Genomic DNA, 26,000 nt, shown 5'->3' with positions numbered 1-26,000 from the left:
AGAGGCAAATATGACTTAATCTTAGATTTCTTTTTATTGCCCTATATTGGATTTATCTGAATGTATTTGTTTTATACCTCATTCCAGATTATCAATTCCCTGAGGTCAATATCTCTGGAAAATATGACTGTTCCTAATCACAGTCTGGATGCCGCTTAGGAGAACACCCTGAAGAGACAAGGCGTGTGGACTAGATTTTCCCAACCTTGGCTGAAACATCAGACTCAGGGATCCAGTTGCAGATCAGCCGAGAGGTCTGTTTCTGATCAGCTTAGCAGCCATCGCTAAAGCCTCCTAGTCATTTAACCTGGCAGAGAGCAAAGGCCTCTCCCCCAAATAGACTGTAAAACCACAACCACAACCCACAAGACCCTGAGACGTGCAAATCCAGTGATTACCCAATGGCAAGCATGGGTTTGCTGGAAGGCCATCTCTTCCAGATCATTTAAGTCCGGATTCACTCAGCTTATACCACAAGAGGGACTCGGGGATGACTGACCATCCAGCTTCATAAACCTTGACAATATCAAAACCCTAAGAATGACTTTAAATGTGAATGCCTCTTAGCTCTGGAAGAAATTTGGCAAGTCAGATGAGCCATGGAATTTGCTGGAGGTGATGTCACAGACATGCCAGCATGACTTCTGAGTGGTTCTCTGCCTTTGACTAGCCCCCACTCTCATCTTGATTTATAGAGGATATTTTTATAATAGCTGAAATATCACTCAAAGCAATGTCCTTAGCCCCAGCCTCCCACCACCAACATGTAATAATGTCTAAGAAATGCAGGACCTGGCATGTCTTATTATTTAAGTAAAGGCCCAGGAAGCTTCTCTGTGCAACCGCACGATGAGAATTCTATCCAGGATAGCCCCGGAGAAGAGACAGACAAAACACAATCATCTCAGTGTCTTTGAATTATTATCTTCCAATTAACTCTGGAAAATATTCAGCCGTGATGCCCAACTCTCCTTCCTGGCATCCCAGGGAAGGAATACGGAAGAGGAGATGTGTGCAGTGAGAAGTCTGGCCTTGTGTCTCAGCTACAGTTTCCTCCCCTGCAAGAACAGGAGTAAAGATACATTCTGCTAGCTAAGTTTTTGTCAAGATCAAATTATTCAACCAGAGTGGAAATGTGATTACTCTTTGTAAACTATGGTTTCGCAAATTTTGCTTAAGAATAATTTTAAGAACAATGACAATAGCAAGACATTTACTCTCTTATTGGGCCTCAGTTCAATACCTCTTTCCTGGAGAATGGAAATAGCACTATTGGTTATACAAACTTCACCATTTTACGAAGGATTTGCTATCGCTCTCATATTTCAATATCCTTTATTTGCAAAGAGGTAAATATTTTACATAAGATCTATGAATTGTCCAGATCATACAGACAGTGCCTGGAGTAGAGTGAGACCTTATATCAGATCCTCTGGCAGCAAACTCAAGTTTTCTCTCGTAGTCTCTGCAAGTAAGAAGGGGAGAAATGTGTGATTGTGTGTACACGGAGAGAAGAGAGGTAGGAATGAGGTTAGCCGTCCATCCCAGATACTTTGTGCTTTCATTCTTGCTGGCTGAGGAAACCTTGGGCTTTGGAAAATTTATATGAAGGCAACTTCTCTACTTGCAGCTTTTGTTCAAAGAGTAATAGTTACTGAGCTTGCCCTGATCAGGTAGCTGGGTCTGCTGCATGTGACAACTGAGCCATCTGAACTAATTTTACTGCAATAACCCTGTTTCACTGGTTCTTTGATGTTGAGACAAATTGTGTCAGGCAGACCCTTTGGACTGCCCCCTGGTAATTCTGTGCTCAGGCAACTGGGTCACCTTGTCCTCCTGTGCTCAGGTGCCTCTGGCTCTGTTCCTTTTGTTCTCGGGAAGCTGTGTGTGCTTTGTTCCTTCCAAATTGGTTTTCAGGAGAGATTGAGACATTTCCAAGTTTGATCCTGGCTGTGGATAATTCCAGAGTTCCCCTGGAAACAGTCTGCAACAGAGATGCTTGTGGTTAGTTAATTTGGTTAGGGCAGATGTTCAACAGAAACCTAAAGGAGTTAAACATCACGGGAGGGAGGAATAACAGAGGGTGGGCTGAGGAACAGTGGTGGTGGTGAGCTTCTGCTGCTCAGCCCACCAGAGCAGTAAGAAGAGTTTGGATAAGTGAGTCTTGGAACCGAAAACGGATAATAAAAAGATGCATGTTTTCATCCACCAGTTCCTATCTTCCGTTGGTCAAGGATGGTTTTTCTGTCATTCACAAGTCTGTGTTTCAGATTGTATATACATATGGCTGGCATGATGTAGGTTTTTCTCTGAATTTATAGTCAGAGAAGCCTCAGGGTGAGGGAGGTGTGTAATGTGCACGGAGGCAGAAAAAGCAGGAAGCCCCCAAGAGACTCAGCTCACAATCCAAGCAGAATTAGTGGAGGTAGGTATAGTAGCATAGGAGTTAAGACAAGAAGTGAAAGTGAGGGGGGAATTGGAGCATACAAGACAGATGTCCTGTGCCAGAGTAGTAAATGTCTGATCTTTCGGAGACCAGGATTTCAGAGTGGATGCTAGGGCAGAGTCTCCATGTGGGCTTCTGCACTAATGGAGGTGAGGCGCTTCCTCTTTACTTCCTCTGACATCCTCAAAGCTATGTCTTGAGAAGAATCAGTCTGATGTGATCTACACAGAAAAAGAACTTTTGAGTTCAGGGTAGGTGACCAGTTCTCTCCATGACCTGAGCCAAATGCCAGGAGCAGCACCATCCATTAAGGATTTAATAACTTGATTATGACAATGAGACACAGTATGGGGAACAGAGAGGCACTTGGCACCCTCAACAGTATGCTCCAGGCCTCAGTGAGGGCCACTCCTTCAAATGAAGCAGGGTGTTGAGAATGCAGAGCAGAAAGATTGATAATTATTTGAAACAAGCTTAAACATTTGGATTGCTCCAACAGTCTTAAATCACTCTGCCATATTTATACTTGACTTAGTGTTCTACATAACAACTTCCAAATCAAAGACTTTTGAAAAATTTCAATCACTGTGTTTTGAAGTGATTGAGAGCTCAGGGCGTGAGCAGTGTAGAAATAAGGCATATTAACATTATTAGCGCGACAAATTTCCTGAAGTAGTTACATTAAGAAATGATCAAGGCTTTAGCCTCTGTAAAGGAGAGGGAGCAGCATGTGGCTCAGACATTTGAGTTTGAAAGGATCTTAACTCTTTTGATACTGAGAGGAGATCAATAGTTTGAACCCTGATCATTCCAAATGGATTGTGCTATCAAGAAGAGATCCTCTGTGATATCTGGAAGTAAAAGGGTGGAAGATAGAGAGGGAAGGAAGAAGGAAAGATACCATAAATGTAATTAACTTATGTGCAGTTTATCATAAGGCAGGTGCTGCTTGCACCTTTCATATATTAATAATTTACTCCATTTATCCCTTGAAGAATCAATGCCATATGGGATAATGCTATTGTGAACCATTTTAAAAAGTGGAAGGGAAGTTAAGGTCCTATATTTAGACACTGAAGAAGCTGTGATATAAACCAGGCTCACTCCAAAGTGTGTGCTTTTGAAAGAGAGAAGGAAAAATTATAGTTATAGTCTCACAATGTGCCAGAGACATTTTCTCGTTGAGACCTTTTAAAAAGCCTCTAAGATTTTGCCTTAGGTTCAGTAGATAAGGAAGCTAAGATCCAGACAGACTGACTGAATTTACATAGCTTGTGAGTGGCAGATACAGGATTTTAATTCATATCTATCCTCTGATACTCTGGTTCTTATTTTCAATATTTGTTCATGGTGGTAACATTTGATGTGCAGAAATAACTAAGTAGTAATCAGAATATTTAGAATTTAGAGTTAAAGACCTCTACTCTTTCTATCTACAGAAACCGGATAACCATCAAAAGAAGCTGTAAAGTCAGAGAAAGCCACTTGTAGAAGAGCAACTAAGGGTGAAAGTAGACAGGATTGGGATGCTAATAGGTTTGGTTTTGACATGCATAACTACTTCATATATATTTGGGGGTTGTTAAAATTGAACCCAGACATCATGCGTGCAAAGAATAGCTTTTGCTTTTAAAGTACCATTTGAAAATGAGGTGGGGGTGATGGTAGAGTGGGTTCTCATAGTATAATAGAGGATTACATAAATGGAGTGTTTCATAACATGTCAAGGGATCTACAATAGCTGGAATATAATAGATATTTAGTAAATATTAACCATAGCTCGCCATAAAAATAGACAAAGAACATGTCACCAGTTATTAGGACGATATCTCTGGAGAAAATTAAGCAGAAATGACAACTGTTGATTTATATAATCTCAAGGGACTTACCATGGGACTCAGATAGAATACCAATTCAAACTCAATTCAGAAAGGTAAACTTCTCAAGTTTTTATAAAATGAACATCCCAATCCTTCCCATCAGATCCATATGTACCTTTCTGAGAAACCCTTTCTGTTAGGTTCAGCAGGGAGAGGCAGGCTACTGTACTTGCAACTTTGTTCTGACACATTTATCTGAACGTAAAAACAGGAGTTTCCTATGTGCATCCCCTTTTGATATTACAAAAAAATCTATGACAAGGCTATTTCTCTGGGAGGGCAATACCTGGTGGTGCTCAGAGGCTACTCAGAGCTTGATTCTTAGGGGTTATTTACAATAATGCACCAAGGACAGGACCATGGTACTGAAGATTAAATTTAGGATTCCCACATGCAAAGCATATCCTCCAGTTCTCTGAGTCATCTTCCCAGGCCCAGAAAGGCATTTTAATACTTTAGACCACATATTACTTAGTCACTTTAATGTCAAAATTATAGTCAGAAAAATAAAAGCAATTGTTTTTGGCATATCAAATATGCCACGGGTAGCTTGTCAGATTGTGCCGTGCAGGCGGGATACTCTCCGTAGCTTGCCAGGCTCTCCAAGAGGGACAGAGGAATCAAACTCGGGTCAGCCTCGTCCAAGGCAAATGCCCTACAATCTGTGCTCCAGTCAAACCCATCAATTATGTCTGTCCTGCAAAGATCTCATTGGCTTAAAGCAGGCTAAAACTTTAAACAACTCTAAAATTCAACAGAACTACTGACAATTCATTGATACTTTCTAACTTCTGCCTCATACTAGACCCACTGGATCAGGATATTTCTCCTTCTATTGGGATAATAAAACCATTGGAACAATTGAGTCTCATTGGCCCATTCAGAGTGATTTCATTTAAGCAGATAAAAATAATTGCTCAATATTACAGTTGGATTGCTGTGATGATTGATGATCAGATTAACTCCATGCTGTGCTTTAGCTTCCAGTTCTGTAAAATGAGTAAACTTGGCATAGATTATCACTTGTCTTTCAATTTGAGAATCTCTACCAAGTTTAGGAAAAGGGAAAAAAGAAAGAAAATATTTTATGTTTTTTAAAGTTTCAATTCTGCTAATAGTTGTGCCAGACATTTTCTTCTTAATTTTATATAAAAAAATTTGTGAAAAGAACATTAATATACTCTCTGAATAAAAAAAACAAACATCATTGTGCTGAATTACCCAAGATAGAAAAATTAATGTTTATGGTGTATCGAATATGCCATGGGTAGCTTGCCAGGCTCTGCCGTGTGGGTGGGATACTCTTGGTAGTTTGCTGGGCTCTCCAAGAGGGACAGAGGAATCGAACTCTGGTCAGCTGAGTTCAAGGCAAACCATTAGAATACCCTCTGTGCTATCACTCCAGTCAAAGCCAGATAAACCCATCAATAATGCCTGTCCTGCAAAGATCAGATGTTTCAGAGATTGCATGTTCCCAACTTTTCTGAGTCTCTTGTTATTACCCTCCATTTGAGAGACTTCATGAGAGTGGGAAGATAGGGTTAAAAACTAGGTAGTGAAAGTTTTTTTTTTCTTTTTGGGTTACACCCGGCGATGCACAGGGGTTAATCCTGGTTCTACACTCAGGAATTACTCCTGGTGGTGCTCAGGGGACCATATGGGATGCTGGGAATCAAACCCGGGTCGGCCGCGTGCAAGGCAAACGCCCTACCTGCTGTGCTATCGCTCCAGCCCCTAGGTAGTGAAAGTTAAAGTGTTACCTTGTCATCTCAGCAAATTTAAGGAGATGGAGCTGAGTCTCAGGCCCAATAAAAACAAAACTAGAGTTTGGGGAAACATAGTAAAAATAAAGGACAATAGGCAATGGGGTCTTTCTGTGTGTACACAAAAGCAATCTAATGATATCATCCAGCAACTGCCAACTTCCTACCCAAATCCCACCTAAAGTCTCATTCTAATATGATATAGTTACTATTGTACCCTAAGGCAATAGTACAGAAACAATTGCTTAAGAATAATGGGGTTAATACTCTGGTTCAAGTATTAGCCCTACTTCTGCTCCCTGCAGTGAACTTTTGCAAGAATAAACTTGCTTGCTCTATTGCTGATGAGCTTGTGTGTGCATGATCTTCAATTCTTTGCTGATCAAATACAAGAACTGAGAATTTCTCATCACCCACCTGTTCCACCCTATAATATAGTAGGGTGGTGTCATCTCTCTTACCATGACAGCTTGAGAGTCCTCTTTGAATTTAGCAGACTCATTATAAAAACATAGAATCTCCACTGGTCCTAAACTTAATCATATGCTGTGAATTTTGGCATGTTGTACCAAAATTCTGTATGACTAGGGTCTAGGACTTCCTCTGCAAGTAGATAGCATTAGCCACCTCTAATGTGATTATTGTTCCTTAAATTGTGGTCATTTTACTTGCAATCTCCTTCAAGAGCACATGGGGAGTATCCATTTCAATAGCCACCCCCCAGGGACTGCAACATCATGTTTAATGTTTGTATTTTTTTATAGGACTCTGCCCAAATAGCATAGTGGGTAGGGCATTTGCCTTGCACGTGGCCAACCCGCTTTCAATTTCTCCGTCCCTCTCAGTGAGCCCAGAAAGCTACCAAGAGTATCCCACCTGCACAGCAGAGCCTGGAAAGGTCCCTGTGGCATATTCAATATGCCAAAAACAGTAACAACAAGTCTCACAATGGAGACTTTACTGGTGTCTGCTTGAGCAAATCGATGAACAATGGGATGACAGTGCTACAATGTTTTGATAGAGCCTAAACCTCTTCAGACGGGGACTATTTTTTTTACTCGTATTAGTCATATCATTCACCAATGATAAGGGGACTGGTTTGTTCTATTACAGCTCACTCCAGAACGCAGTGGATTCTGCAAGTTTCTGTTATGATGGCAATGCCCTGCACTTGGAGGTTTTTCAAGGGACCATGCCATACCATGGATAAATGGAAATTTTAATAAAACCTTGTCCACCAGGCTGATATGCTCATCCTTAATTGCATGGTGTCTTTTGGGCTAGGTTGAATCAGAAGGGAATGATACTTATGTAACTTTCTGAAAAAGGCTCACCCAGTGGGTGTTGACATTTAAAAGAGGTCAGGTTTATATCTTGTTGGGGGCTGCAGGAGAAGATTTTGCGGGAAGGAAAGGGTGAGGAAGCACTGTAGCAAGTTGCCAGGACCTGCCAGGACCTGGAGAATTTGGTGGGCTGAGGAGCATGGTTCTGAACAAATCTGAGATTGTGTCCCAAGGTAAGCTTTTCCATCTGCTCTGTGCAAACTTTTTGGGTCTGCCAAGGTAAGGTGGTGTCACTTCTGAATGTTCGAACAGCTGGGAGAGGTGCTATCCTGCACTTCTTTCATGCCTTCCACCAAGTACCAGTACAACTGGCTCTACTTCAGTGACTGGAATGGAAATTTGCTCTTGGTGTCCACACATGTAGAATGTGTTGGAATTGGATCAGTTTGTCTCAGGCATTGCTTAGGACCAGGATTCTTGAAGTTAACTGGTATTAAGAGGTTACTGGCAATCACTCCTAAGCTTCAGAAGCCCACAGATACCTTCTCCCACACAATGTCCCTGCAGGGCACATCCCTTTGAATGTGCTTTATAAACTACAAGGTGCTGAACAGATGTAAAGGCGTCCATGGTGGCTATCACATGTGACACACAGAAGTCTGGGTATGAACTGTGGTACATAGTATCAGATATATGCATATATATACAGCAAGGCTATTTCTAGACTGAGAGTATGTAAACCATTCATTATATAAACTAAGGCAAGACAACCTTGAGCTTTTAGCTGAGATTAGAAATGTAGATGATTATTCAACTTCATCTTTTTTTCTTTAGTTTTGTAAGGGAAAAAAAAGCTGGCTGCATTGAGGAGTAAATGCTCAGCAGGAGTATTCCAATGAGGACACACCAAGGATGCCTGAAATCCTTTTTCCCTTCCTCATTTGTCATGAGTTTAGTCCATTTTTTTAGTCAAGTCATTTTCTTGGTGAGCTTCCTGGGTTGACTTGTGTCAAATCAGAAGGTTATTGGAGTATTGGATTCCTATAACCCTGGACAGAGCCCAGAGCCTGCACTGCTGTTCATGTTTGATCTCCCATTCAAGTTTCCGGAAGAAGTTGGCTGAACTGAGGATCAAAGATTTCTCCACTTGCTTCTTCTTCTCCCCTATGACAGCATCAGCATTAGCAGTTTAGTACAACAGCAAACTGACTTTCCACTTTATTATCAAATTTTGTCCATTTTCACAGAAAGGGCAGTTCGGATAGAATCGTGGTTTTGGAGGAGATTTTTATTCCAGTTGCAAGTGTCTGCAGATAAAAGTGCAGTTTAGTTAATTTTTTTAGTTGTTGCTTTTAATTCATGCCAGAGGGTCTGGTAGGAAACTGCTCATTCTTTTTAAACAATTTTATTTGCTGGGCAGAACTCTTGATAGGAAATTTTAACCATGAATACTTAGAGGATTCCAAGAAAGATGCATGCATTGAATGGAATTCTCAACAATAGCTTCAACTCTCCAGAGAAGAATTGTATTCCTCCACAATACAAATCAAAGAAATTTCAAGCTCTGTGATTGTGTCACCTTCTTTACCTTGCCTTTGGGCTTCCTAAATGAGGCCAACATTAAAGAAAAATAATTCCAACTATCTCTGTATCTGGCTCTCTGCTGGTCTCTGTCCTCAAAAAGTCTGAGAGGTAGAACTTTGCTCTTTAGCCTTTAAAGTTGGGAATGGGTTGAAATGCAGATTCTGATATAAGTAAGATTGTAACAGGTTCCTGTGTGCTGCCGAATCTGCTGGTCCCAGAATTAATTCCCTTTGATCAGGAGGATTCTGGGAGACTTAGTATGTTATTATAGGATGAGAGAATTAGTTTTATGGCTCTTAGGGTTTTTTAGTTTAGCTTTTATTTATTTCTTTTTGCTCATACCTAGCGGGTTTATCTCTGGCTCTGTACTTAGTGTAACTCCTGGGGTGCTCAGAAAGCATATACAGTGCTAGAATCAAATTGAGATTGGTTGGACACAAAGAAAGCATCTTCAATGCTATACTCGCTCTCTGGCCCCTGTTGAAGGGATTATTAAAATATATTAGCATCAGTTTAAATGAAAATCTGACCTAGAACAGACAGAAAAGGAGTTGTTTTGATTGAGAGGGGACCATGATGGAATGCCTGACTATATCCAATTCAACCCCTCACCTTTGCCTTTACCTCTACCCTTACTCACTAATGAAGAAACTCATAAAGCATCTCAGTGCTACCATGGAGTCTGTAGCAGATATAGAAGCAGCAACACATTCAAAGATGAGAATAAGCATGTATATCCATGCCACCTATATGTTAAGGATTAACATTAGCCCTGTGATGGTTAATTTTGTGTCAACTTTACTTGGACACAATACCCAGATAATCTTAATAACACTGTGAAGGTATATTTCAGACAGGATTAGCATTTTAATCAATAAACTGTGACCAAACCAAATCATCCTCCATATTATGGGTGGGTTAGGACTGGAGTGACAGCACAGCGGGTAGGGTGTTTGCCTTGCACGTGGCTGATCTCGGTTCGATTCCTCCATCTCTCTCGGAGAGCCCGGCTAGCTACTGAGAGTATACCACCTGCACGGCAGAGCCTGGGAAGCTACCTGTGGCATATTCGATATGTCAAAACCAGTAACAACAAGTCTCACAATGGAGACATTACTGGTGCCTGCGCTAGAAAATCGATGAACAAGAAGACAGTGCTACAGTGCTACTTCTAACTAGTAGTTGTCCTAAAGATCAGGGTCCTGAGGAAAAGAATTATTTTTTCTTGTCTCTTAAATTACTCTGCCCACCCTGGGCCAGGGAAAGACTTTCATTCTTCTCCCCTAGGGCCAATATACTTGTGTGTGTGTGTGTGTGTGTGTGTGTGTGTGTGTGTGTGGCATGTGGGAGTGGGGGAGGGAGCAAGGAGGGCAAACATACTGGTACTCAGGGCTTACTCTTGACTATACTCAGGGAGCACTTTTTGTCTGGGTGAGCCACATGCAAGGCCATATGCTGTACTCTCTCTCTTTCTCTCTCCCTCTTTCTCTCTTTCTCTCCCTCTCTCTCTCTCTCTCTCTCTCTCTCTCTTTCTCTGGCCATAGAGGTTCAACATATTTATTAAATTGTTGTGTAATCTATCAGATTTATTTTCCAGACTGACAACTCAAAAACCCAATAAACCACTGCCTGGCCCCATTAGTACTAAGTTAGCATGGGGTTTCACTCCCTTACAAAGGCAGGCCCACATACTTTCCTAGCAGCAAGCAATTATCTAAGACAGACCTTAAGCAATATACCCCTTAAAAACCTGAGGGGGTAAAATCTCCCCCTAGAGAGTTGCAAGCAGATAGATGGGGGCCCTGGTATGTTCTATTTGGGAAAGAAAGAGAGAGAAAGAAAGAGAGAGGGAAAGAAAGAAAGAAAGAAAGAAAGAAAGAAAGAAAGAAAGAAAGAAAGAAAGAAAGAAAGAAAGAAAGAAAGAAAGAAAGAAAGAAAGAAAGAAAGAAAGAAAGAAAGAAAGAAAGAAAGAAAGAAAGAAAGAAAGAAAGAAAGAAAGAAAGAAAAAGAAGAAAAAGAAAATGACAGGTTCATCAACAGTGCAAAGCTTTCCCTGTGACAACTCCCAGATTAACTTTTATGTATGCAGAGAACTGCAGGCCAAAGCAATTTGGAGGAATTGTACATAATCTCCCAAAAGCCATTCATTGCTTTTTCCACTCTAAAGAAGCTAGTGTCCAATGTTGAATATGTACAATTCTCTAGTTCTCTCTTTATTTCACCTCACAATTTTCTAAGTAAATTTCTTTCAATACATCTATTGTATTTCATAAAAAAAGAAAGAAAGAAAAGAAAAAGAAAGAAAGGAAGAAGGGAAAAAGGAAGAAAAGAAGAGAAGAGAAGAGAAGAGAAGAGAGAGAGAGAAAGAGAGAGAGAGAGAGAGAGAGAGAGAGAGAGAGAGAGAGAGAGAGAGAGAGAGAGAGAGAGAGAAAGAGATCTGGCTCCAGAAGCTGCAATGTCATGGTATCTTTGCCTCTCTAGTCAGCTTTTTTAAGCACTTTAGGACTTGGTCAACTTTCACAATTAAAAATATGAATTATTTGTATTAAGTCTCTCAATTCCCACTCTCCTCTTGCTTTCTCTCCACCCAATTGGTTCTGTTTCAATGGAGAACCTTATATAGTACTGTCAATCATAAAGGTGAAAGAAAGTCCAGCTTAAAACAAAACATTGGTTTATTACCCCGAATGGGCCTTAATGATGATGCAGGTGCTTTGGCAAACTGGGGAGCAAGGAAGGTATCTTCAGGAAGCCAGATTTATTCCTGAGCTCATGCCTTCTTAGGAATTGTCTGAAAGATTTGCATACAAAACTCAGAAATTTAAGATAGGTCCTTGTAGATGAGAGGAGGGACAAAAAGAGAAAGAGAAAAAGTGAGAGATTGGCAGGCACTTGGGTTCAGTCCCGGGCAACCTATATGGTCCCCCATGAGTAATTCTTAAGTTCAAAGTCTGGAGTAACCCCTGAGCATCATGGGGTGTGGTCTCAAACCAAAAAAAAAACAAACAAACAAGTAATTGGGCCAACTAGTTTATCTATAGCTCTATCTTTCTTCTCTCAATACGATGTAGGCAGTTAGATAAAAGAAGCCCCCTCCCCCCTCCACAGCATGGCGATAAATTGCTGGGAGTCATAAAGCCACTAGTCCTAAGTCTGACCCACCTTGTGGCTACAGAAAGCAAGACCTGCTAAGACCTCTTCAGCAGCAGACCCTGAGGAGAGAGAACAGGTCTGGAGGGAATTACTGGGGAACCCTCAATTCCTTCCTTTGAATCTGATTAACAGTCAGCTGTGGACTGGAGTGATAGCACAATGGGTAGGGCATTTGCCTTGCACGCAGCCGACCCGGGTTCGATTCCTCCATTTCTCTCAGAGCTTGGCAAGCTACTGAGAGTATCCTGCCCGAATGGCAGAGCCTGGCAAGCTACCTGTAGCGTATGTGGTATGCCAAAAACAGTAACAAGTCTTACCATAAAGACATTACTGGTGCCCTCTTGAGAAAATTGATGAACAATGGGAGGACAGTGCTACAGTGCTACAACGGTCAGCTAGCCCAGGCCAGAGAAGGCTGGACCCACCCTTAGAGAGAAGATCCAGAAGAAGCAAAGGTCAAGAAAAGGAATTTCAAAGAAGTCCACTCCTAACTCTACCCACTTAGCAACAATACTAGCAATGGCTTTTTTTTTTTTTTTTTTTTTTTTTTTTTTTACTTTTTGGGTTACACCTGGCAATGTTCAAGGGTTACTCCTGGCTCTGCATTCATGAATCACTCCTGGCCATGCTCAGGGGACCATGTGGGATGCTGGGAATTGTACCCAGGTTGGTGCAAGGCAAACACCCTACCTGTTGTGCTATTGCTCCAGCCCCAAGCAATGGACTTTAATCTAGCTAGAAAGCCCCATGGGGGCAGCTTGGGAAAACTCTATAAAAGCCACCTTGAACAAAGGAAGGCGTGCATATGCTGCTTGCACCCCTGAGCACATGTGGTTCCTGAGCACATGTGTTGCCCGCATCTCCCCTCTTGAGATGTGTACTTTCATGCTTTCCTATCTAATGCTGGGATGTGTGTAGGGGCTCTCTCCACCCTTGGAGAAGCCCACAGTCTCTCTTAAGCATGTTACTCTCTCTAATTCTCCACTCTCTCCCACTTTCTCTTCCTCCTTCCCTTCAAAAATCCTCCAAATAAAAATCTGTTTTACTTCACTGCTTGTCTACTTCTGAAATTCTTTTCTGCGAGTGAGACAAGAACCCTGAAGACCCTGGTTAAGGCCTGGGCTGGTTTCTCTTTTCCTGCTAAGAGCAAATTCAGCCTGAGTCCATGGCTCCCCAAGAAATTGGGTGGCAGGGATCAACTCCCGGGCCGAGAAGACCAAGTGGACTTTAGGTGTGATCTGACCTGACGGCTGCCTGGTGGGGCTGGCGGGACTCAGGCCCATGTGGAGGGAGCAGGGGCTTATTGCAGACTTTACCGGTCCTAGTCTTTTCAGCAGGCCCCTGGTGGCAGAGGCGGAGTGGGAGAAAGTAACTGTCTTTCTCTCCTCCCGACTCACATGAGCCAACTGTGGGGTCCACCTACATGAGTATCACTCCCACCTCTGCTCAATCCACATCAACTACCCAGGGAAATACCTGGCATAAGTCAGGGCTGTTACAAGGACCTACATCGCATGGGAGCTCTGGTCCCTCCAGCCTCACGAAGCAGGTGTCAATCTGTGCCTTGAAGCCCATGGGTTATTTATGACATGGGACCTGATCCCCTCCACCTGAGTTCTCAGGAGCTGCAGACTCAGGCTGGAACATGGACCTGCTCTTTGCAGAAAAGGGAAAACCAGTCCTAACCTCAGCACATGCATCTGTCACCTTCCCTTGGAGAAATTAATTTGAGGAGATGGCAAAACAGTGAAGCAAAAAATGGTTTTATTAAATTTAGAATGATGTGTGGAGACAGTGTTCAAGAAAGAATACAGGTATTTGGGGGGAAAAATAGCAGAGGAGAGAGAAAAAGAGAGAAATATGTGTTCAAGAAGAACACGTGCTTGGAATAATGCCTCGAAAGGCTTTTGGAAGGAGATTATAGACAATTCCTTCAAATGCCTGGAGTTCTCAGCCTACATGAAAGTTAACCTGGAGACTTTTTCAAGTGTCCCTCTATACTTTCTTATTGGCTTGTTCTTTCAAGCCTGTTTTCTCTCTCCCTAGCCATGTTCTCTCTTGAACACTTATTTACCTCTTTCTCTCCCCTCATGCCCTTACAAGTAAATTTCATTCAAGAAAAACAAGCTTTCTTTACACACACACACACACACACACACACACACACACACACACACACACACACACGTTAACCTTGGTATTGTCATAAGAAAAGTCTTCTGCTCTTGATGATCCCTTCATAATCTTATCAGTCCTTTACATTGCCAAATAGCTTCTCCAGTTTTGAGGCCTCCACCCTTCTCTGGTGGATACTTGGTTTCTGCATCTGAATGGGGCTTTAAGTTTGTCCTTGTCCACAGAGCTCAGGATTTGAATCTCAAAGAGATGGCATCCTTCATGCCTTTGGGATACTTTAGGACTGGGCAATTTTTTTGTAAATTGTGTTATTTCCTAAAAGATCTCTACCAGAAGAACCCCTCACCTGCCTGCATACAGTTTCTTCCTCCATCAAATAGGATGATCTTCTGTCAGCTTTTCATTTATTTTATGAAGTTGGGATTTTTTAGGAAAAAGACCTATCACTGTGTTAGTTCAGAGAAACGCCTCACCCATCATTTCCTTCATAGAGAATCACCATGAATATTCATTTCGAAGGTCTTAGAAGTCCTGCAGCAAAGACTTCACTTAGTGATTTTCTAGGGCCTGTTTGGTACCCGAGTAATAATGTCTTGGAGAAACATATTTTAGGATATTCTAGATGGCCATTCTGTTCCTGCTCGGTCCTCAGATTTTTTTCTTCATAAAATTCAAAGATAGAATGAAACCATGAAAAAAAATGGTAAAATTGTTCATAATACACAAAGACTCTCCTGCTTTTTATTGTTAAAATGGGAACCTTAATAGAAATCAGCACACTGAATTGTTGCTAAATAATGTACATAAAGTACCCAACCTAGTGCTTAATACACAGGCTACACACACACACACACACACACACACACACACACACACACACACACACACATTTTTATCTTAAGCCTAAAATGGTTTTTATCTGAAGAGTTAACTTCTAAAAAGAACTCAGGCATTCAATCCTTCAAACCAAACCCAAACTATTTTATGCTTGGATTATTTCACTTCAGGTGAAGGGCAACTTCCAGACTTTTGAAAACTTTGACATACTTCTGGCAACCCAGAATCTTTCTAGAGCCAAGATAGTAATGATTTAATAAATCCAGAGATAGGTCATTCAATTTTCTTTTAAATGCATATCATAAAAGATAAAGAAATATTTGAGTCTAGATACCATGAGGGTTTTACTGAATCTGAGGTTTTGGTACATACATTTTTGTAGCCACCTACCAGGTCTAGCACCTAGCTTCATTGCTTTTTACCCTCCCCCCCCACCCCCTTTCTAATCTTGGAGAATACTTTAAATTCTTTCTCTCTCTGAGGATACTCAAAAACTGATCCTTTCTTTGCATAGCTACTTTGGCCTATCCAAGGTCTTTTACATTCATTTCTCTTTTGTTCAAATATCCTCTGACTGAGGAAGGCTGGGTAGGTATTGCCTACTTAACAGACGTAGAAACTGAGATCTAAAAGTGATGTGATTTTTTTGAAATTCTAGAACAGGTTGGCACTGGAGATCTTAGTTAGAAATGCTGCCTCTTGACCCCCCAGTACTCTTCCCTGCCCCCCCCCCCCGGACTACATACCTGTGCAGGTGACCCACTGCAGCAATAACACAGTCCCAGGGTCTGAGTTGTTTGTAGGATGCAGCAGATTGGTATGCAAGCTTGGTGGGCTCTGGCTAATCTTGCAGAGGGAACCCTTCAATCTGAATAACAATCAACAAGATTTTAAAGAAATTTGGGCCAATTTCCTGGAAGTCTATGATTAATCTAATTGCTGGGTTTTCCTCTGTTTTTGTTTCCCACTGTTAATTTCATTTATTTCTCTCTTTCTTCCCCTACACAGACTGCCTTGTCTCTGTGTGTGGTTTTGTCACTGTTGTTATTTGTCCGTACATAGTTTATCATTGGCAATGCATTCAATGGGATTGTTGTACTCTGTGTTTGGGGAAGGAGAATGTTTCAATAGAGACAACATCGTGCAGCCGGAAGAAAGAGCACTGAGCTGAATTACAGAGACCCGTCGAAGCTCAGCTCTGCGATACCTGCTACAGCTCTCTGATTCCTCAAACCTCCCAGGGTTGAAAAGACCCACTGATTCTTCCTGCTCCTTTTTCAGCGAAAAAATACCTCAGACTGTGTGTGTGCGTGTGTGCGCGTGCCTGCTACTTGAGAGGCTTTCTCAGTTGCTAAACTTCTTGTACAGAACATAATTCAAAAATAGATTTGGGTAGAATAGAATAGAAAATACTTCCTTAATGTCAGGGGTTTTGGTTGTTTATCAGACCCACTAGAGGAGTACAGGATAACAGAGCAGAACAAAGGTCTTTCAGCACTTGGGAATCAGCAAGATTATTTAGGGGTGAACTAGGGAGGGTGAGACAAGGAAAAAAAAGAGGTATCTCTGCCCATGGCTATGGTAGAGGTGCTCAAAGAAGCCTGAGTGTGATAGGGGGATAAAGGGAGAATGTTCCAAAACATGAAACCATCCATTTTTGTACTCTGATTCTGCTCTCTTGGCTCTATCAACTTTGGAAGTTCTGTCAGTCATCAGCCGTGGGGATAGGAGAGAGTCTAGCCAAATAGTACCAGAGATGCCTGGCTCAGTGGGTTGATAAGAGTAACACTGCCTCTAACATTAGACAACATAAATGTGATGCTGAGGCAGCCCATCACATGTGTCTTAAGTGCTGGCCATCTCTCTACCTGGGTTTCCCATAGACTCTACATCACACTCCATTGAATTCTTGGAAGTGTTCCATGGGGCCTATGAAGATCTATGATATTTTTATCCATTCTAACTTCCATTTGAGAACTAAAGATGCCCTGTCTTTGAAGCCTAGAGTTGCCCTTTCTTATACATCACCTGCCTGCAAGCTGTAGAGGTATGAAGTATTCATCAGGTGCCTCAGGAGGCAATTATGGTTGTGAGAAGAGTCTTTAATATTGGTCCATGGATGCATGCCAGAAATGAACTTGCTATATTTTATTGTTCCTGACCCACACTTTTGTAATAAATGTTTATTTTATAGTAAGAGTCAGATCATAATTTAAAAGACCCAGTCCAGTTCAAAATAAAAATTTGAGTCCTTTGTTTAAAGACTAAATTATTATTAAGAATTTCAAGACAGCAAGAACAGAGTGTTAGATCATGAGTAAAGTTCTTCTGGGCAAGGGGCTCTTTGTGGATACTCATCAATCTAGCTCAGCTTATAATAGAGACATATAGATGGTATGTAATCCCTATGAGGAAGAAGCATGTTCATATATGTATATATATGTACATACACCCATATAAGCATATATTACATATATAAACATATGTATGTATATATACCAAGTGATATATAGTATATGCATATATACACATATACATATGTATGTATATACACACATATATGCATATGCAGTATATACATACATATATACATATATGTACACATATACATACGTATATACAGTATATAAAAGACATATACTGTCTGACTATAGACATGATCACTTAGTGAATGGTGGATCTTATAGTCTTGATCACACTCCCCTGCTACCAGTGATTGCAGGATTTGCTGGCTGATCCACTCAAAGAGTCTGGTGTCACTAAGTGCATGCTCTAAAGGTTCCATATGAGGTCAGGACTCCAACCATGGGTTCTTGTCATCCGCGCCTGTACCCTCAGACTCTTGAGGTAGCACCTTCCGCTTACCAGCATGGCCTCATTTCTATACAACACCAGACTCCAAATTAACAGCAGTAACTCTGAGTAAACCTGCACACCTGGGCATGGCTGGATCCACTGACTGGCATGTCTCCTTCCTCCTGGTATCATGGAGAAGAGTCCTGTGTAAGAAAAATTCTTGCATCTGCTCTGGAGACTCTGCTCATATATGGGCTCAAGCATCCTAATTACTCTGCCTTTGCCCAAAGAGACAATGGCAAAGATTGCATAGAGGTCTTGGATTCATTTCTCGGCAACTTCTTGTCCTATGGCCCCATTTCTCCTCTTTCCCCCAGGAGCTGAGAGCCCCTGTGCCTGTACATTTCAGAGTTGTCACAATGTGGGAGAAAGCTGACCTCTGTGTTCTCTTCCCTCACCTCCTGCTAACAGAGACTTTACATCTTACCCCTAAGAAATTCAAAGATTAAGGCAGTCACCAGAATGCCCCCCAACTGATTCTGTGATTCAGAAAATAGTTAAAAATCAGATTCTATGTAAGGTCAGAAGGACACCTGAACTTTTGCGCAAAACGGAGGAAGATTTGACAATTGTCTGAGGTTGTGGAGAGGATTTAGCCGGGTAATAGGTGGGTGCCTTGAAGAAGCATCAAATAATAAGATAAATGAGGTTCCTTGGCTCTTGAATATCATAAACTAATAGGCAACACAGACAGAAAATAATTTTTATAAATAAATCATTATTATGAACAGAAGTGATGGAAAAACACAAGATGGCATCACAATGTATTCAGAGATGACTGGATCTAGTCACAGGGGTCAAGGGGGAAAAATGAAGAAATTACATCAGTTATAGATACCTCTGACTAGAGTAGAAATTTGTCACTGAATGAGGTGAAAATTTGTTGGGGGAAGCTCTAGCAAAGGAAACAGGGACCCAAAGCTGAGAATGTACCCACACTTGTCTCTCAGTACTGTCTCATAGAGAGAGTTCCCAAAGAAATACCACTGTGAAGTAAGTGCCAACTTGAGAAGAGAACAGAAGGCAAGACCGAAGGAACAAGTAGAGACCACAATGAGCAGAGAAGGCTGAGAGGGCACAGGGAGGGAGATGGGTGAGGGCCACAGTGAGGGTCTATGGGGAACACATGGGAAATAAGGAAATTTCAGTTCCTAAGCTAAAGCTCAGAGTCAGCCCTGCCCGAGAGAGGAGACCAGGTCTCCCAGCCTGGGCACCCAGAGCTGCTTTGACCTTTCCTCTGAAGCACACTTATTCCTCCCTAGGGCCATCCCTGGTGCATGCGTGTGAGTGTGAGTGTGTGTGTGTGTGTGTGTGTGTGTGTGTGTGTGTGTGTGTGTGGCAGTGGCGGGGGAGGGGTGGAGCAGGGGCTGCAGAGACTACTCCCCTCGACTGTGCAGCTCTTTCGGAACTTCTCACTGTGGAGGAATCTACTAGTGAATCTGGGGGTGTGACATAAGGACTAAGGGAGAGGATATTTTCTTACAAAATGCCCAACAAAGGACTTAGTAGATAGGGACCAGTTAAGAGCATTTAGTGCTTCTATCTACTAAATATTACTTCTAATACGTTGAACAGGAGAAAGAAAGCAGGAATTACTTCAGTTTGAAGGTGGTCTCACACTAGTTTTGTGTTCTTGAGCTGCCCACTGAACCTTCCATCATCCTTCTTTCATCATCAATAGAATAAGCATCATGGAACTTAACCACAAAAAATTATGTGGCACTTAGTTATCATCCTTTATTTCCTCTTAGTGTTCTACTCTTGTCAAGTGAGTATCTTTGAGAGTTGAAGGGGGATAACATCTGTGTAAGCAGTTTGCTGTACTCTTACCATCCCTTCTAAAGGACCATGGATCCAGCATGGAATCTCAAGTGTCCACAAGTTCACTCTGCAGTTTGTAAAGCTCCCTCATATGTCTGGCAAACTGCAACTCTTGGGATGTTCTCATAAAGGGACCAAGAGGTAAAGTGTTACAGTTTGCGTTTTATAGAGAGCAGCACAGAAGCTCTGAGAGGTCCATTTATACCTCCAAACGATTGAATTCCAGTACTTTATCCCATGGAGGAGAGCACACCTGTTTACTGGCTCTGAAAAGTAAATCAGAAAAGGATCTTCCAGGATGTGAAGTTTAGAGCCCTCTACTCCCTGGGGCGGGGTGGAGGGGGGAGTCCCCTGCGAGTCCTTAAAAGTGATCTTTCACTTGGGACCCATTTAGGTGTGGATTACTGGAAGTGGCAGTTTGAGAAGGAAGAGGGTGGGGTGGAATGTGTCAGATCAAACTGGTTCATGTTCTGTAGCCCCTGACGTTTAGGGGAAGTCAGGACCCAGAGAAGACTAAAATGGCTAGCGATGCCTTGGAGCAGGACAGGTGGATCCTGCAGTTTTCAGTGTAAGAAGTAAATGTGGGCCCCAGACATTTCTCCCAACTCCTCCCTCCCTCCCTAACAAGAGCTTTCCTGCCAGCTAATCTGGGGGGTGAGGGGCTGTGGATGATGGGGGTGGTGCTCATACTCCCACCTGGGCTCCATCCAGTCCTTCCCTGCTCTTGCCAGGGGTTGGAGTGCTGGTGGCCGGCTCCTCCAGCTCGCCTCATTGGCCTGAGTGCGTCCTAGCCCACTCTGGATATTAGAGCATTCTCTCCTTTGAAAGGCTCCTTTATTTTTAGTGCTAAATCAACAAAGCTGTTACTGTCATTTTCCATCAGACCGTCATCTTCCACGGATTGAAAATTACACTCAGCTGCAAACTATTGACACTCCTCTTAACAAAAAAATGGTTTTAATAAATCTTTACATTAGCCTATGAGATAAAAAAAATCTTTACCATGAAATATACAAGTGTATAAGTGTTTTATGAAAGTTTTATTAACTTTACAAAAGAAAAATTGGCAGTGGACCATGAACATCCTGTACTCCTAACACGTGGTTATAAATTACATGTTCTTTCCAATAACATCTGAAAAAGAGACTGTAATTTAAATTTCAAAACCACTTGGCATACCTACTATATAGTGCTGACATGAAGTAAAAGGAGGAACTAGAGAGGCCCAGACAAAGAAGGGAAATATAAAGACGTCCTTAGCTAAAAAGCTGCTGATGGGTACAATCCCCCTCCAGCTGGACAGGGATCAAGTACTTGCTTGTCATATCATTCAATGCACTGTTCAATCTGGGATTCTTCCTTTCAACAAAAAGAGAACTTAAGTGCTAGTAATCATCGCTTGCAGAACTTTATCTCCCAGATACCTTCTTTATGTCAGGATTTCTCAATGACCATTGCCGCTGGCAGAGGGATCAAAGTTGTTATTAAACACAAATGCAATCCCCAGCCCATGCAGGAGGTACATGCCGCGTGATCTCCCCTCCCCGGGGTGTCAGCCTGCCTGCGTGATTTTTCATTTTCTTTCCCAGCTTCTGAGGTTTAAATATAGTTCCTATGGGGTTTATCTAATATGGCAGGGTGCAGTGGGGGTGAGTCTAGCTTTTCTTTGCCGGCGAGCAGTTGAGTGTTAGGAATACTTTGGCACATTTTGGCCTTCCGGAGGGCTGCCTGGCGTATAGAGAAGTGTTCAGGAAGCGAGCAGACGTCAGGGGATCTGGCTGTAACCCCCCAAGTTCACTCCTTTGGGGAAAGTAAATCTCCACCTAAAACTCAACAGCACCGAGCCTGTAAGAGTAACAGGTAGCAACAGAACAGGAAGGCCCAATTTGAAGTTTTACAAGCCTGGATCCAAAGTTCCCTTCTGATGTGACTAACTCTGAGAGCAAGTTGCTCTCTCTTCTCGAGGAGCCCTACTGGGAGAGACTGAATGGCTGAGCCAGTCCCCTATTATACAGATTCGCCAATTTACAGAGCTGCGGAGGTGGTCTGCAGGTCAACCCTCCCAGATCCAAGGAATGAATATCTGTCAAAACGGTTCATGGAAGAATGGAGTGCGGAGGGGCAGAATCACCCCGCGGTGGTTGCCGCAGGCATCATCTCCCATTTTGTGGTTTCATTTCCTCATTTGCATATGCAATTTTTTTCATGGACAAAAATCTCGGTTGCTAAAAAGTATCCCTCATTGGGGTGCTTCAGACCATATGGCATTGAAGACCAGAAAAATCTTAGTTGGGCAATGGGGCACCCGCAGGAACCTAGCAGAGTTTCTAAGTAGAGAAATCCAATGCACAGTTTTCCCATCCAGTGTGTACAGGGATGAGAAGGAGTCCCTGAAATGTTGGTCTCTGCACTAGAAAGCATTTGAATTGGTTTCCGGTCAGACATGGGACTTTGGTTCAGTTCTTTCAGAAATAGCAAAGAGGAGAGTCCTGCGCACGCACCTGCTTCTTTGTCTTTTACCTTCATTTGTGTGCTTATTTTTGAATTCATTTTCTCCATTGTTAGACCAAATCATTGGTGGAAGAAAGTTCTGCCTGCATAGGAAGAAAGGACTTTGGAAAGTACGCGGTGTGAATATCCAGAAGGTTCTGCTTCACAAAAGGAAAGCTTGTGTCCTTGATAAAAAAAATAATGATAATGATAATAATAATAATAATAATAATAATAATAATAATAATAATCACTGTCATCCTGTTGCTCATCGATTTGTTCGAGCGGGCACCAGTAACGTCTTTCATTGAGAGACTTATTGTTACTGTTTTTGGCATATCCAATATTCACGGGTAGCTTGCCAGGCTCTGCCGTGCGGGCTCCATACTCTCGGTAGCTTGCTGGGCTCTCCGAGAGGAGCGGAGGAATCGAACACGGGTTGGCCGCGTGAAAGGCTGCGAAAGCCCAACCACTGTGCTATCGCTCCAGCCTAATAATAATAATAATAATAATAATAATAATAATAATAATAATATAATAATTTTAAAAGAAACACTTTTCTAAAAGCAGGGCTAGGCCTGACATGCTCTGGAAGGCCATGCAGCAGCAAGGACTAAACTCAGGGCCTTGCACGTGCTAAGCACATGTTCTGCTCTGTGAGCTATTTCCCTGGCCATGGAGTGGGGGAAGGGGACTTTTAACCAAATAAATTATTTTCTTCCAGTTCAAAATAAGTGATGGTCTTTACAAAGTAGAACTTGCCCTGCTTCCAAATGTGTTGAAGGGAAATGGTATGTGTCTTGGATGCAGAATTACAAGGGCATCATGCTAATCTCCTGGGGTCACAGCATCCCTGATGAGAAGGCAGACGGGCAAGAAGGGGTGGTGGGGACCCTGCACCACAGAGCCTGCGGACTGCTGTGACTGACTGCATTGGGGTCACACTCAGGGACCACGCAGGAGCCCAGCAGAGGCAAGCCCCAGCTTCATTATGTGGGGAAAATGCACCCGGTGGCAAGATGCAGAATATCTGAGAATCGGTGAGAAAAGTTCATTTGGGCCGTCAGGAAGCTGATTAGTTTTAAGCCTGGTGTGTTGCTACTCTCTCACTGACTTGGTCTTCAGAATATTAACGGATAGTTCAAGGAACAAGAGAATCACTTACCTGGGGATGCTGTGCTTTCTTCTTGATGCCAGTGGCACAAGCCACAAGTGTAGTCACAGGGACTTGTGAAGAGGGCCTCGTGTATGGTAGTGCATTTATTGTAAGCATAGTCCCATGACTAATATTCATGATGGATTTATTCCTCATCACTATGCTCTGAAATATTTCTAATATATTGCAAGTCCAGCTTGCAGATAAAAACCACTTTGGCACAGAGAAGTTAAATGAGTTGTCCAAAGACACACAGCTTAAGGTTTGTTCTACATAGAGTTGCTCACTATCTATATCCAGGTGAAACTTGAACACCTGGATGTAATTCCCTTATTCCATAAGGGAATAAGTGCCCACATACAATCCTGACTTCCTTCCTTCCAACTCATCACCAGATGGCACTAGGCATGAATCACTGGGAGGCAAAGAAGAGGCAAAAGGCAGGGTTGGGTGTGTACAGGACAGAGTCCAGGATAGGTGGTGCGGAGGTCAGTGCTTTTGACATCAGGGGAAACCAGGCACAGGAGGATGCAGCCTCTCCTATGGGGAGAAGATCATAGCCAGCAAGTAGTACATGGAAATGGGGAAAACCTGCCTAGTCATATCTGAGAGGTCGGTCTGTGGGCAGCAAGCAGGCCCTGTCATCATTTGGATACCCTGAAATGCAGATATGAGAAGAGATCTGGAGTTGGCAAAAGAAATGCAACTTCACCAGGATAGATTTGTCAGGGTCAGAGAAGGCCTGGAGGAAGGTCTAAGGGCAGAACAGAAAACTGTCATAGGATCTTGACCCTGCCTCACCTTGTTCCCAGGGTCAGTCCCAGATAACTGGACATAAGGACACAATGCTAGATGCCAAGATCCTGGGGCTACAGACCCCATGGAGACATCGTTGTCCATAGTGGCATTGGTATGGGCAAGAATGATTTATTCCTCAGTCATGGCACATGGGGCTGGATTCTGACAAAACGCTGAATATATTCACTGCTATGCCCTCTGGCGTATTCACTCATACTCATCATGAGTATTCACCCATCTCACCTTCTTTGTTCTCTTCATTCATAAATGTGTTCCATCCCATAAGCCTTTGCCAAGCAAGCATTCTGTGATAGACACTGCTCTAAAGATAATGAGACAGAGGAGAGCCCTGACTATTGGAGTCCCATAATCAAATGTGTGACTGGAGTGATAGCACAGCGGGTAGGGCATTTGCCTTGCAGGCGGCAGACCCATTACTGGTGCCCGCTCGAACAAATCTATGAACAATGGGACAGTAGTGCTACAGTGCTACAGTCAAATGTGTACTCCAGGGAAAGGATCAACTGTATTTAGTCAATGGGCTAGGAATGCATAGGGAGTACGGAGAAGGCATAGTACTATCTGGAGTCATCTAGGATGACTTTCTAGAAGAGATGATGGATGATTCAGCAAAACCTTAGATCTCAATTCATTGGTAGACACCTGGTAACGAAGGAGGTAGAGGAAGAGGGAACTGGTTGAGAAAGATACAGAAGCCAGAAAGGAAATGGGCTATTCACCAAGTTGCAGGCATGTGGGGTAAAGACAAAAAGGACTCCTCTTTCCCAGAAGATGAAAAAAGGCTGCACGGTAGCAAACCAGCCATGTACTACTGCTGGAATCCACATCCCGTTACTTGCAGTTCCCAACCTGCCCATTTCCTGGAGCCAAGAAATATTGCAGATGATATCTCAGGTTGCAGAAAAACTTAATGAATCCTAAAAACCTTTGCTACATTCCCATCAGGCTGGGGAAACTTCGAAAATGCCTTAGCTCCTCTGTGCCACAGGATCATCATTATAAGGGAGAAGTCAGGCTGTTAGCACTGACTGCCTGGATTGGTTCAAAACTTATCTGAAGAATTAAATCAGATAATACTTTGACAAGCAGGAACTTCTAAAGCTTATTGTGGCCTGGGAGTTTTTCCATTTGTCTTGTTTTACACAGTTGTTGGTGGGGAAGATTAAGGTACACACATGTACTGGAGAAAAGAGAAGAGGGGTTTGTGATGAAGAGGTCTCTTGGAGTCCACAATGGTAAAGTGGCAAAAAGCCACCAGGAGGGCAGAGACTGTGAGCACTCTGTGGAGGAGGGGTGCCTGCAAAGAGGACAACACTCACTGGACGCCCTGGGACATGGTGTGTCTACATAGGGGCATTCCATTTTCCTCAGTTCAATCCCTCCTTTCCACAACCCGTGTCTCCAGTGTCCAGTCTGGAAAATATAGAGAATCTGGAAGGAGAATAAACAAGAAATGTTATTTTTTAGTGGCAGCCAGCTCACATGTATGGCTTTTTATTCTCTGTGATACAGATTTGTTCTACAAGTGTAGATAGAGTCTATTATATACTATTTATTATAAAAGGTATAATATGCATTCACACTTCGGTCTCTGAGAGTGCCACTATTTTCAGCATATTGATGAAATGATAAAGTGATGAGTTGAAAGAGCTAATGATTTGCTCAAGACTGTGCAGCTGACCAATGGCAGGCTTGGGATTTAAACACAATTATGCTTGGCTTCAAAGTTAATGTCTCCTACATCCCCAGGTGTCAAGGACTGCCCTCCTTCCCATC

The sequence above is a fragment of the Sorex araneus genome, chromosome 6 (genome assembly GCF_027595985.1).
Source record: "Sorex araneus isolate mSorAra2 chromosome 6, mSorAra2.pri, whole genome shotgun sequence".
Taxonomy (NCBI): Eukaryota; Metazoa; Chordata; class Mammalia; order Eulipotyphla; family Soricidae; genus Sorex; species Sorex araneus.
Note: the sequence above shows the minus strand (reverse complement) of the source record.